The sequence below is a fragment of the Amblyraja radiata genome, chromosome 13 (genome assembly GCF_010909765.2).
Source record: "Amblyraja radiata isolate CabotCenter1 chromosome 13, sAmbRad1.1.pri, whole genome shotgun sequence".
NCBI classification, from domain to species: domain Eukaryota; kingdom Metazoa; phylum Chordata; class Chondrichthyes; order Rajiformes; family Rajidae; genus Amblyraja; species Amblyraja radiata.
In genome coordinates, this window is record NC_045968.1 from 41493748 (window position 1) to 41507917 (window position 14170).

Sequence of the window (14170 nt, forward strand, 5' to 3'; positions counted from 1 at the left end):
ATGACTGCAAAACATATAGATTGAAAAACTCACAGTTTGATAAAATTGAAGGAATACTTAATCTGTTATGGTAGCTGTCTTCTATTATAGATATTACAGTTTTGATTAATCCTACTTAAATAATCAAGTTTAATGCCATGCATCTGCTAATAATTTAAACAAACCCCAAGCTTGATTCTCTGATGAATGATAATTTTCATTCCTTTAGATACCAAATACAAACATAAAAAGGAACTGCCCAGTAAATTTATACAAACAATGGAAATTATATATATTCTCACAATATATAAATGCTTAAAGTCAAAGTCAAAGTCAATTTTATTCATCACATGCACCCAAAGGTGCAGTGAAATGAATTTGCCAGCAGCGATACACTTAAAAAAAGAACATATAATACACAAGAGAATTTAACACAAACATCCACCACAGCACAGCACTGCACTATGGTGGAAGGAAACAAAGTTCAGTCAGTCCTCCTCCTTTGTTCATCTGTGGTCAGGGCCATGTACCCTCCATAGTCGCCACTACGGACGGCCCAATGTACGGGCCCTCTCGTCGGGATGATCCAAACTCCGATGTCAGGACAGTCAAACACACTCCGCAGCTTGGAGGTCCCGAATCTGCACTTTTCTACCGGAGACCATGGCTTCAGGATGTTATAGGCCGCAGGCCGGCGGTCGGAGCTCTTCTCCGGAGATCCTTGGCAAGGGATCACAGGCACTGGATGGTAAGTCCACACCACTCCTGTGGCTAGAAGCTCCGCAGACCACAGCCCCATGATGCCAAAGTCACCAGGACAGCGATCGGAGCACTCCTCTCTGGCGATCCCCGGCAAGGGTTCGCCAGCTCCGCAATGGAAAAGTCCACGTTGTGCCCGCTGCTGAAGCTCCGAGTCTGACTCCGGGAAAGGCCGCTCCAATCCATGCTGTTAGGTCGCGAGGGAGGCGACATGGAAAAAGCTGCCTCTCCGTCGAGGAGGTGACCGAAAGCATTTTCCCGTTATCTCCCCCCACCACCCCCCAAACAAGACACACCAAGAGACACATAAACTGACATTTAGACACACCAAAAAATTAACGAACACTCTACTGGCAGGGCAGCCGACGTGCAGCGCCCCCACCGACCTTAAACATAGCAACACTCAAGTCTCCAAATATTGAGGTAAAGATAAGCTAGCAAAACATTGTCATAATTACCCAGACCAATGACATAGGGTGTAAAGCAAGAATAAAACATTTTATTTGCCAGGGGGACTACAGAAAGGTTTGGGTAAAGTATTGCATGTGGACCAATGCCATAGCCTGTAAACTACCCCAGATACTTTTACATTGGCTAGCAAAACCTCCTTTCCCTACTCAACCTAGATTTTACTTCGGAGTCACGTGAGTGACTACGTGAAGAACCCGCCAGGACGCATGCGTGCCATATCGCTACACGCATTGCGAAACGACAGGCGGGGTGGAACGACGTTCCCCCGCAGCGGCAAGTTTAAAAGCCGGGACCGACAGTTAAGTGGTTACTCTGCGGTCATTATTGTTCCCATGCTGTTTCACAGGTGGGGAAACGATGGATAAATCGAAAAAGTCAACTAGAGCTGCGACAAAGCTGGCGGGGGAGGACCGCGGAGTTGCGGGCAGCCAGCAGCGGCCGGCGGCACAGGAATCACCCGTAATGGGATCAGCTGTGCCCGACTTAGCCCCCGCACCGGCCAGATCAACACCGCGGCCGGGCGGGAACGCAAAACGAAAAACAAACAGAGCCGTTGACTCTGATGAGTCCGACTTTGAGGAGCTGCGAGCGGCCAGCGACCGTGCGCGCTGGAGCTGGATGGAGCGGCTTATGGAGCAAATGCTCCAACGTGACAGACTCCGGGAGGTGGAGTCTAGTCACCGTGGGTCATACATAACACCCACAGCAGCACTTTACGTAAGGCTGCACAGTGCATCTCCCTCGTCAGAGGGGAGTACTGGGGGTCAATTCTGGGCTGACCCCGAAGAGGGGTTTGCCGAACAAACTACAAGTGTGCAGGGGTGCAGGAAGGAGAAAATCTACTGGACATGGTGTCCAACTACATACAGCCGGATCAGACTGGACGAAACCTAGAACAGAAACTAGCTGCCAGCATTGATTTCCTGTCATTCAAGCAACTACAGGAACAGGCTGTGATGGACACCACTGCCAAATATCTGGCACCAGGAAATTGCGTATCCCTGAATGTTCCAGTCGTGAATAATTGTATCTGGAAACACGTCGGAGCAGGAGTTAGAAGCCTGGATGTCAAGCTCCAGAAAATACTAAAACTACTAACAGCAGGTATCACAGCATTCGCTCGCACAGTGGATGGGAAGGAAATGTCGCAAGAACAACAGGATGCACTGGCACTATTCTGCAATACGCAGTATGAAATCAATAGTATCAGAGAGAGTGCCATCCGACCTGCCTTAAATCCAAAATTTGTAGGCCTGTGCAAACCTGGAGACACAAAGCCACCAATATTATTATTTGGGGGAAACCTGCCCAAGCAGGTTAAGGAGCTCGATGAGGAGGCAAAAACCCTGGGGCTCATAAAGGCGACAACAGCAAGAACCTCCCACAGCCACAGACAGCACCCTTACGCACCCACCAGCAGAACAAGAGAAGCTTCGTGAAAGCTCAAAGGCCGGGCATACAGGACAGCGGTCTTTTTTAGGCCATGGCCCAGACCGGCCTTCGTGGAAAATGCGCAAACCCCAAACCCAAACCCAAACCCACACACCGGCGCCTCAACCTCCTCGAAGACTACACAGGAAGAAGTAAACCTTCTACTGGTAACCATGGAGGTAGGTGGGTCTGGTCCCTTACAAATTATAGGAAGTGTGGATAATACACATATCGGTGGAAGATTACACTTCTTTTGGGAGGCATGGAGTACATTAACTACAGACACTTATATCCTAAACAGTATCCAGGGATATACCATTGAATTTGTGCACAAAAATAGCCCCCCAGTTCAGCATGTACCGATCCGAACATTCGTACTTTCACGAAAAGAAAAATTAGAAGCACATGCTGAACTGGTGAGACTTCACGCAAAGGGGGTAATTGAAAAAACCCAACACGATTCTCTGGAATTTGTGTCTAATATCTTTACCAAAAACAAAAAAGATGGTGGTTGTCGCATCATCATAGATTTGACCAAATTGAATACATGTGTGCAATATATTCATTTCAAAATGGAAACCTTTGTTACTGCCAAACAATTGATTTCCAAAGGCTACTTCATGGCTAGCATCGACTTAAAAGATGCTTACTATTCAGTGTCTATACGGACTGACCACAGACGTTATTTAAAATTCACCTGGATGGGACAGCACTAGCAGTATAGAGCTCTACCAAATGGATTAACATCAGCCCCCAGGCTGTTTACAAACATTTTGAAACCAGCCCTAGCGTTTCTTCGGAAACAAAAACATATGATCATGGCCTATCTAGATGACATATTAATTGTGGGCAAAACTTTGGAATTAGCCAAACTAGCTGTATCAGCCACCAAACAATTGTTTGAGAAACTGGGGTTTATCATCCATCCAGTTAAATCTAAACTAACGCCTTCCACCATAATGGATTATTTGGGGTTCACTATTGACTCAGTTCGCATGTCGGTGACTTTACCAAAGGACAAGGCTACAGTCTTAACTGAGGCCTGTAACAACCTCATTGACATCAGTGAACCATCTATCAGATTGGTAGCAAGGGTGATTGGCAAAATAGTGGCTGCTTTTCCAGCCACACAATTTGGACCTTTGTATTATCAAAATTTACAAAGGGCAAAAATACAAGCACTCAAAATTAATGCTGGTCATTTCGACAGACCAATGAAGCTACCAATTAAAGCAATTATGGAATTAAAATGGTGGAGGGATAACATTCGGCATTGTTCCAGCCCTATCATTATCAGCAACCGCTCAGTGGTGCTACAAACTGATGCCAGTGCACTTGGTTGGGGTGCTACCAATTCCATCTCCAGCTGTGGAGGTAGATGGAATGCACAGGAGGCATCATTACTACAGACACTTGGCATAAACTACCTGGAAATGTTGGGTGCGTTCTATGGCCTAAAGTCACACTGTTCTGGAATATATCACCAGCGTGTTAGACTACAGATTGACAATACCACCATGGTGGCATATATTAACCATATGGGTGGAATCAAATCGACATCATGTGTCAATCTGGCTAATACAATTTGGCAATGGTGTATCCAGAGAAATATTTGGATATCAGCTACTTACCTACCAGGTAACCTAAATTCAGTGGCAGACACCAGGTCACGCAAATTCAATGAAAACATCGAATGGATGTTGGATATAAAAGTATTTGCTGAAATTGTAGCACGGTATGGAACACCAGATATCAATCTATTTGCATCTAGACTCAATCACCAGTTACCAAACTATGTTTCTTGGGAACCAGACCCTGGGGCATCAGCGATAGATGCTTTTTCGCTGCATTGGGGGAAAATTGTTTTTCTATGCATTCCCTCCTTTCTGCCTCATCAGTCGGGTATTACGCAAAATACAACAAGACTCGGCGTCGGGTATTTTGGTAGTGCCCGATTGTCCTACTCAACCATGGTTCCCTGTGATACTCGACATGGTCTTAGAACCATGTATCACCATCCTGAAACGACCAGATTTGTTGGTTCATCCCGTAACTGGGGATAGCCATCCATGTCATAATACGACAAACTTATTAATTTGTATAGTCTAAAGAAACCTCTACTGGAACTGGGACTGACGGACCGAACAGTGAACATTATCTCAGCGGCTCACAGGCAGTCCACCAATAAACAATATCTGGTATACATCAGGAAATGGGAGATATATTGTCACAGAAACAACATCACTTACAGCTCGATGAACTTAACGTCTGTTCTGGAATTCCTGGCAGGCCTCCATTATGATGAGGGGCTCAGTTACAGTGCCATTAACTGCGCCAGAAGCGCCCTTTCAGCATATCTATGGCGAGGATCAGAGCGTCATTCTGTTGGGACTAACCCCCTGGTAACCAAACTTATGAGGGGAATTTTTAATATCAATCCCCCAAGAACCAGGTACTCTCAAATATGGGATGTGAGTATTGTCCTAACGTTGCTAAGGAACTGGTCTCCAGCAACAGCTCTGTCCCTGCAAAAACAGTCATGCTGATGGCTTTGGTCACAGCACAAAGGGTACAGTCTTTACATAAGTTAAGGCTGGACAATATGACTTCTTCAACAAGAAATATAACTTTTCATATCCACGAATTAGTCAAACAGAACAGACCGGGATCATCAGGCCTCAAAATAGAATTTAGGGCTTAACCTATAGATGATCGTCTCTGTATAATAAGACATTTATTGTTATATATGGAGAACACCAAAAACATCAGAGGCAATGAGATGGCACTACTAATCAGCCACAAACAACCCCACAAAAAAGTGTCGGTTCAAACTATTTCCAGATGGCTGAAACAGGTTTTAACAACAGCTGGGGTGGATACTAACATATTCAAATCTCATTCCACCAGGGCTGCAGCTACATCGGCAGCTATGGAGTTGGACGTACCGATGGACCAAATCCTGGAGACAGCAGGATGGTCAATGGAAAACACGTTCCAACAATTCTACCATAAACCAGTGGTTAAACCTGGAACTTTTGCAGAATCAATTTTAAGTTCTGTAATTATGATTTCACCCCATGAAATAGGGGCTATAATTTGTTGTTAATAAATTTATCATGGATTTTCAATGTCGGATTCATGTTTAAACATGTTAACACAATTCCTCCCTTAGTCAATTAAGGCAGATGTGATGCATGGACTCATTTCCACGGCATGAAATCACAGAGCTTTGAAATCTTCACGTAGTCACTCACGTGACTCCGAAGTAAAATAGTAAGATTAAACGAGAACTTACCAGTTCGAAGTTTGATCGTTATTTTATGAGGAGTAACGTTGAGGGATTACATGCCCTCCGCTCCCACCCTTGATCGTAAAGTTCAACTGGTAACCTCTTCTCTAATCTTACTATGTTCAGTCATTACTGTTATCTGTGATTTCACACCGCTGCTTTGAAGAATGACACGCATGCGTCCTGGCGGGTTCTTCACGTAATCCCTCAACGTTACTACATATAACCATATAATAACCATATAACAATTACAGCACGGAAACAGGCCATCTCGACCCTTCTATTCCGTGCCGAACACGTATTCTCCCCTCGTCCCATATACCTGCGCTCAGACCATAACCCTCCATTCCTTTCCCGTCCATATAACTATCCAATTTATTTTTAAATGATAAAAACGAACCTGCCTCCACCACCTTCGCTGGAAGCTCATTCCACACAGCCACCACTCTCTGAGTAAAGAAGTTCCCCCTCATGTTACCCCTAAACTTCTGTCCCTTAATTCTCAAGTCATGTCCCCTTGTTTGAATCTTCCCTACTCTCAGTGGGAAAAGCTTATCCACGTCAACTCTGTCTATCCCTCTCATCATTTTAAAGACCTCTATCAAGTCCCCCCTTAACCTTCTGCGCTCCAAAGAATAAAGCCCTAACTTGTTCAACCTTTCTCTGTAACTTAGTTGCTGAAACCCAGGCAACATTCTAGTAAATCTCCTCTGTACTCTCTCTATTTTGTTGACATCCTTCCTATAATTAGGCGACCAGAATTGTACCCCATACTCCAGAATTGGCCTCACCAATGCCTTGTACAATTTTAACATTACATCCCAACTTCTATACTCAATGCTCTGATTTATAAAGGCCAGCACACCAAAAGCTTTCTTTACCACCCTATCTACATGAGATTCCACTTTCAGGGAACTGTGCACAGTTATTCCCAGATCCCTCTGTTCACCTGCATTCTTCAATTCCCTACCATTTACCATGTACGTCCTATTTTGATTTGTCCTGCCAAGATGTAGCACCTCACACTTATCAGCATTAAACTCCATCTGCCATCTTTCAGTCCACCCTTCCAACTGGCATAAATCTCTCTGTAGACTTTGAAAATCTACTTCATTATCCACAACCCCACCTATCTTAGTATCATCTGCATACTTACTAATCCAATTTACCACACCATCATCCAGATCATTGATGTACATGACAAACAACAGTGGACCCAACACAGATCCCTGTGGCACCCCACTAGTCACTGGCCTCCAACCTGACAAACAACCATCCACCATTACTCTCTGGCATCTCCCATTCAGCCACTGTTGAATCCATCTTGCTACTCCACCATTAATACCTAACCATTGAACCTTCTTAACCAACCTTCCATGAGGAACCTTGTCAAAGGCCTTACTGAAGTCCATATATACAACATCCACTGCTTTACCCTCATCAATTTCCCGAGTAACCTCTTCAAAAAATTCAAGAAGATTAGTCAAACATGACCTTCCAGGCACAAATCCATGTTGACTGTTCCTAATCAGACCGTGTTTATCCAGATGCTTATATATATTATCTCTAAGTATCCTTTCCATTAATTTGCCCACCACTGACGTCAAACTAACAGGTCTATAATTGTTAGGTTTACTCTTAGACCCCTTTTTAAACAATGGAACAACATGCGCAGTACGCCAATCCTCCGGCACTATTCCCGTTTCTAATGACATTTGAAATATTTCTGTCATAGCCCCTGCTATTTCTACACTAACTTCCCTCAATGTCCATATAATAATATAACCATATAACAATTACAGCACGGAAACAGGCCATCTCGACCCCTCTAGTCCGTGCCGAACACATAGTCTCCCCAGAATGTCCTAGGGAATATCCTGTCCGGACCTGGAGACTTATCCACTTTTATATTTCTCAAAAGTGTCAGTACTTCCTCTTCTTTGAATCTCATAGTTTTCATAGCTACTCTACTTGTTTCCCTTACCTCACATAATTCAATATCCTTCTCCTTGGTGAATACCGAAGAAAATAAATTGTTCAATATCTCCCCCATCTCTTTTGGCTCTGCAGATAGCTGTCCACTCTGACTCTCTAATGGACCAATTTTATCCCTCGTTATCCTTTTGCTATTAATATAGCTGTAGAAACCCTTTGGGTTTACTTTCACCTTACTTGCCAAAGCAACCTCATATCTTCTTTTAGCTTTTCTAATTTATTTCTTAAGATTCTTTTTACATTCTTTATACTCCTCAAGCACCTCATTTACTCCATGCTGCCTATAATTATTGTAGATCTCCCTCTTTTACCGAAACAAGTGTCCAATTTCCCTTGAAAACCATGGCTCTTTCCGATTTTTACTATTTCCTTTCAACCGAACAGGGACATAAAGATTCTGTACTCTTAAAATGTCACCTTTAAATGTACTCCATTTCTCTTCCACATCTTTCCCATAAAACAAAAAGTTCCAATTTACTCCTTTTAAATCCTTTCGCGTCTCCTCAAAGTTAGCCTTTCTCCAATCAAAAATCTCAACTCTAGGTCCAGTTCTGACCCTCTCCATAATTATATTGAAACTAATGGTATTGTGATCACTGGTCCCGAACTGTTCCCCAACGCATACCTCTGCCACCTGACCCGTCTCATTTCCTAACAGGAGGTCCAGCACCGCCCCTTCTCTAGTAGGTACTTCTATGTATTGCTGCAAAAAACTATCCTGCACACATTTTACAAACTCCAACCCATCCAGCCCATTTACAGAATGTGTTTCCCAGTCTATGTGTGGAAAATTGAAATCTCCCACAATCACTACCTTGTGCTTACTACTAATATCTGCAATCTCCTTACATATTTGCTCTTCCAATTATCGCTCCCCATTTGGCGGTCTATAATACACCCCTATAAGTGTTGCTACCCCTTTCCCATTTCTCAGTTCCACCCAAATAGCCTCCCTAGACGAGCCCTCTAATCTATCCTGCCAAAGCACTGCTGTAATATCTTCCCTGATAAGCAATGCAACACCTCCACCTCTTGCCCCTCCAATTCTATCACACCTGAAGCAACGAAATCCTGGAATATTTAGTTTCCAATCACAGCCCTCCTGCAACCATGTTTCACTGATCGCCACAACATCATACTTCCAGGTGGCAATCCAGCCTCTAAGTTCATCCACCTTTCTTACAATGCTCCTAGCATTAAAATATACACATTTAAGAAACCCACCCTCTCTTATTCTCTGTTTATTGTCTTTTTCTTCTCTCTCCCCTACATTTTGGGTCAGAGTGCTACCATTCTCTGCCTCCTGCCTCACACACTGACTGCTAGCTTTCCCAATTTGAGTCCCTCCCCCCAACCATACTAGTTTAAAGTCTCCCCAGTAGCCTTTGCAAATCTCCCCGCCAGGATATTGGTCCCCCTCGAGTTCAAGTGCAACCCGTCCTTTCTGTACAGGTCGCACCTTCCCCAAAAGAGGTCCCAATGATCCAGAAACTTGAATCCATACCCACTACACCAGTCCCTCATCCACTCATTTATCCTCCACCTCGCTCCATTCCTACTCTCACTGTCGCGTGGCACAGGCAGTAATCCTGAGATTGTTACCTTTGCAGTCCTTCTCCTTAACTCTCTACCTAACTCCCTAAATTCTTCTTTCAGGACCTCTTCTCTTTTTTTACCTATGTCGTTGGTACCTATATGTACCACAACTTCAGGCTCCTCTCCCTCCCATTTCAGGATTTCTTGGACCCGTTCAGACACATCCCTGACCCTGGCACCAGGGAGGCAAACTACCATCCGGGTCTCTTGTCTGCGTCCACCGAATCGCCTATCCGACCCCCTGACTATAGAGTCCCCTATTACAATTGCCCTCCTCTTCTTTTCCTTACCCTTCTGAGCAACAGGACCGGTCTTTATGCTAGAGGCCCGGCCGCTGTCGCTGCCCCCAGGTAGGCTGTCTCCCCCACCCTTACTCAAACATGAGTACTTATTTTCAAGGTGTACAGCCACCGGGGTACTCACCAGTCCCTGCCTCTGCCCGTTGCCCTTCCTAACTGTGACCCAGTTTTCTGTCTCCCGTGGTCTTGGAGTGACCACCTCCCTGTAACTGCTATCTATGACCTCCTCGCTCTCCCTGAGCAGACAGAGGTCATCGAGTTGCTGTTCCAGGTTCCTAACACGGTCCCTTAGGAGCCCCATCTCGACGCACCTGGCGCAGATGTGGATGTCTGGAGGGCACTCAGACTCCATGACCTCCCACATCTGACATCCAGAACAGTAAACTGCCCTGGGCCTCATTCTCCCCCTTATCCGAATACAATAAAGCCTTACCCGGGATACAAGCCAATCAGCTGCTTCCTCTAGTCCTGTAACGGCTGCTTCCTCTAGTCCGTTCGACCAATCAGAGGCTTCCACCAGCCCCCTTAATTTGAAGTGTGATCTGCGAATGGAACGTTGCAGATTTTGGCTCCTCCCTCTGTAACGGCTCCCGGGCCTCTGTTGAGACAAGCCCCGCGATGGGTTTTTTTAACTCACCACACGAAGGTCTCTCCTCCCTCTGCAACGGCTCCCGGGCCTCTGTTGAGACAAGCCCCGCGATGGGTTTTTTAACTCACCACACGGAGGTCGCTCCTCCCTCTGTAACGGCTCGCGGGCCTCTGTTGAGACAAGCCCCGCGATGGTTTTTTAAACTCACCACACGGAGGTCGCTCCTCCCTCTGTAACGGCTCCCGGGCCTCTGTTGAGACAAGCCCCGCGATGGGTTTTTTAACTCACCACACGAAGGTCGCTCCTCCCTCTGCAACGGCTCCCGGGCCTCTGCATTTTATACTCCTCATAAAATAACGATCAAACTTCGAACTGGTAAGTTCTCGTTTAATCTTACTATTTTATGTGACTCCAGAACAATAATGAGGTGAGTCTTAACTACCTCTATAGGATGATTTTCTACTTCCTAATGGAAGGTATGGACAACAAATACCAGCTATTTCACCCTCTTTCTCTCTGTTTTTCTTTCCCACCTTTCCTCCTCTCTCTTTTGTCTAGACTAGTGAACAAATAAATAAAATACAATTGCGTTTTGATATTTTAATTATTTTAATTTGTTACCAGCGTTTTATCCATATCAAATGTTATTTTTTTAATGATTTAACTGATGTTCAATAGTTGTGAATATCATGCAATATCAGGAATATTCTGGAGCATTCAAGTCTAGAATGTGGTAAAGTCTGGAGGAGCATGACAGTTTTCATTCCTATGTTTCAAGGAAGGGACATTTTCTGGCCCAATCACATGAAGAAATGACATAATGCAAGATTCTGTCTCTGTGCAGATTCGTGTTGCTTAGTTCTGAAACAATCCTTAACAGTAAGCCAACATCAGGTCAGCTGTAGAAATTGAGCGTATGTCAAAATTAAGCATAGGTAAATCACCATTAGCTCTGGCTGGGCCACTCAAGGACCTTCACAGATTTGTCATGAAGCCACTCCTGTGTTGTTTTGGCTTTGTGCTTTGGGTTGTCCTGTTGGAGGGTGAACCTCCACCCCAGTCTGAGGTCCAGAACGCTGGAGCAGATTTTCATCAAGGATCTCTCTGTACTTTGCTCCGTTCATCTTTCCCTCGATCCTGACAAGTCTCCCAGTTCCTGCCATTGAAAAACATCCCCACAGCATGATGCTGTCACCACCATGCTTCACCATTGGTAAGGTACTGGTCAGGTGATGAGCGGTGCCTTGTTTTCTCCAGACGTGACGTTTGGCATTCAGGCTAAAGAGTTCAATCTTGGTTTCATCAGAACAGAGAATCTTGTTTCTCATGCCTTTTGGCAAACTCCAAGTGGGCTGTCATGTGCCTTTTACTGAGGAGTGGCTTCCGTCTGGCCACTCTACCATAAATGCCTGATTGGTGGAGTGCTGCAGATATAGTTGTCCTTCAGGAAGGTTTTCCACAGAGGAACTCTGGACCTCTGTCAGAGTGACAATAGACAATAGGTGCAGTAGTAGGACATTCGACCCCTCGAGCCAGCACTGCCATTCAATGTGATCATGGCTGAATATCCACATTCAATACCCCATTCCTGCCTTCTCTCCATATCTCTTGACTCCACTATCTTTAAGAGCTCTGTCTAGCTCTCTCTTGAAAGCATCCAGAGAACCAGGCAGAAAATTCCACAGACTCACAACTCTCCATGTGAAAAGGATTTTCCTCATCTCCGTTCTAAATGGCTTACCCCTTATTCTTAAACTGTGGCCCCTGGTTCTTGACTCCCCCAACATCGGGAACATATTTCTTGCTTCATGAACATGTTACCTCCCTGACCAATTCCCTTCTCCCCCAATTGCTCAGTTTGGCCGGGCGGCCAGCTCTATGAGGAGTCCTGGTAGTTCCAAAGTTCTTCCATTTAAGAATGACAGAGGCCACTGGGCTCTTTGGGACCTGCAATGCTGCAGAAATTGTTTTATACCCTTCCCCCAGGTCTCAACACAATCCTGTCTCGGAGGTGTATGGACAATTCCTTCGTCTTCATGGCTTGGTTTTTGCTCTGACATGCACTGTCAACTGTGGGACCTTATATAGACAGGTGTGTGCCTTTCCTAATCATGTCCAATCAATTTAATTTATCACTGGTGGACTCCAATCAAGTGTCATAGCAAAGGGTCTGAATGTAAATGTGATATTTCAGTTATTTCTTTTTAATTACTTTGCAAACATTTCTAAACACCTGTTTCCGCTTCTTCATTCTGGGGTATTGTGTGTAGATTGATGATAAAAACATTTTTTAAATCCATTTTAGAATAAGGCTGTAATGAAACAAAATGTGGAAAAAGTGAAGGGTTCTGAAAACTTTCTGAATGCACTGTATATATGTACAATACAAGCACCACTCTTCCCGGAACTGAGAGGCAGTGATGCTCAAAACTGAATGGTTCATGGGCTTGTCCCACTTAGGCGATTTTTCAGCAGTCGCCTGAAAAACCGGGAACTGCAATGGCGACTGTCAAAGTGGAACACACACACACACACACACACACACACACACACACACACACACACACACACACACACACACACACACACACACACACACACACACACACACACACACACACACACACACACACACACATACATCACAAAGGCGAGGACCAGGGCAAGCAGGGGAACGCTGTCTTAAATTCACATGGTACAAAGCCATGGTGATACAGACACACACCACGATGAACAGGAAGGTTGGTTCTGTAATTAAGATGGCTAGCAGAGTGTATGGTAAGTCATTTAAAAGAGGGAAGAAGGGGGGAGTGGGGGGGAGAAGGAGGAGGAGGGGGGAGAAGGGGATAGAAAACTTTTAAGAAGCCAGACAACTTTTAATAAGCCAGAGATGCACAGTTATGAAGTTCGGCAGACATTTAACATTACCGGTCGGTTATATTTGGTTCTGAAAACTCCTGCTTACGTTTTTTTTCCACAAAGAGCCAATGAAAATGACCGGTCAGCAAAGGCGATTAACTAAAACTACCTACGACTACCTCGACTGCCCATAACTACATGGTGACCCCACTACAACTGAACCTACGACTACAGGATTATCGATTATCTCCATGGCGACCACTTTTTGGTTGCAGAAAATGTTTCAACATATTGAAAAATTTGCGGCGACCATACTGAGGCCACGACTAGTTCCCAGAATGTGGGAACTCCTCACGACCATGAAGGAGACTCACCAGAGACCATCAGCAAACATGTGGCGACCATGTGGCAAGCGCAGAATCTCCTGCACTCACCTAAAAAGTTGCCTAAGTGGGCCAGGCCCATTATAAACAGACTTTGAATGTCTGAAGAAAATATCAATACAGGCAAATTCCCATTCTTCCCATTCTGATGGTCCAAAAAAAAGTAGATTAAGTCTTCTTTTCTTGAACATGGGGGCTGGTTGATAACCCTACTGCCGCAGTGAGCCTCAGAATGTGTGATGTGGCAGAAATCAATGGCCTTGGCCTAGAGTGATACAGAGCTGAGAGACTACTCTTATATGCTCTGACATTTTCACCAGATTTTCATCAATATTAATGGTGTATTAGTTGAAAGAAGTAACCTAAAAGCTGTTTTACAGCTTTTTATTAGTATTAAAACAGCATTTTGTGTCACTGTTTAAAACATTCAAGCTCTTCAATGACAAGGTCACCTTGAAGAGTCATTGAAGAGCCCACCAGTGGTAACTTAAAGATAGGTTGCCAGTTTCAGTTAATTCTT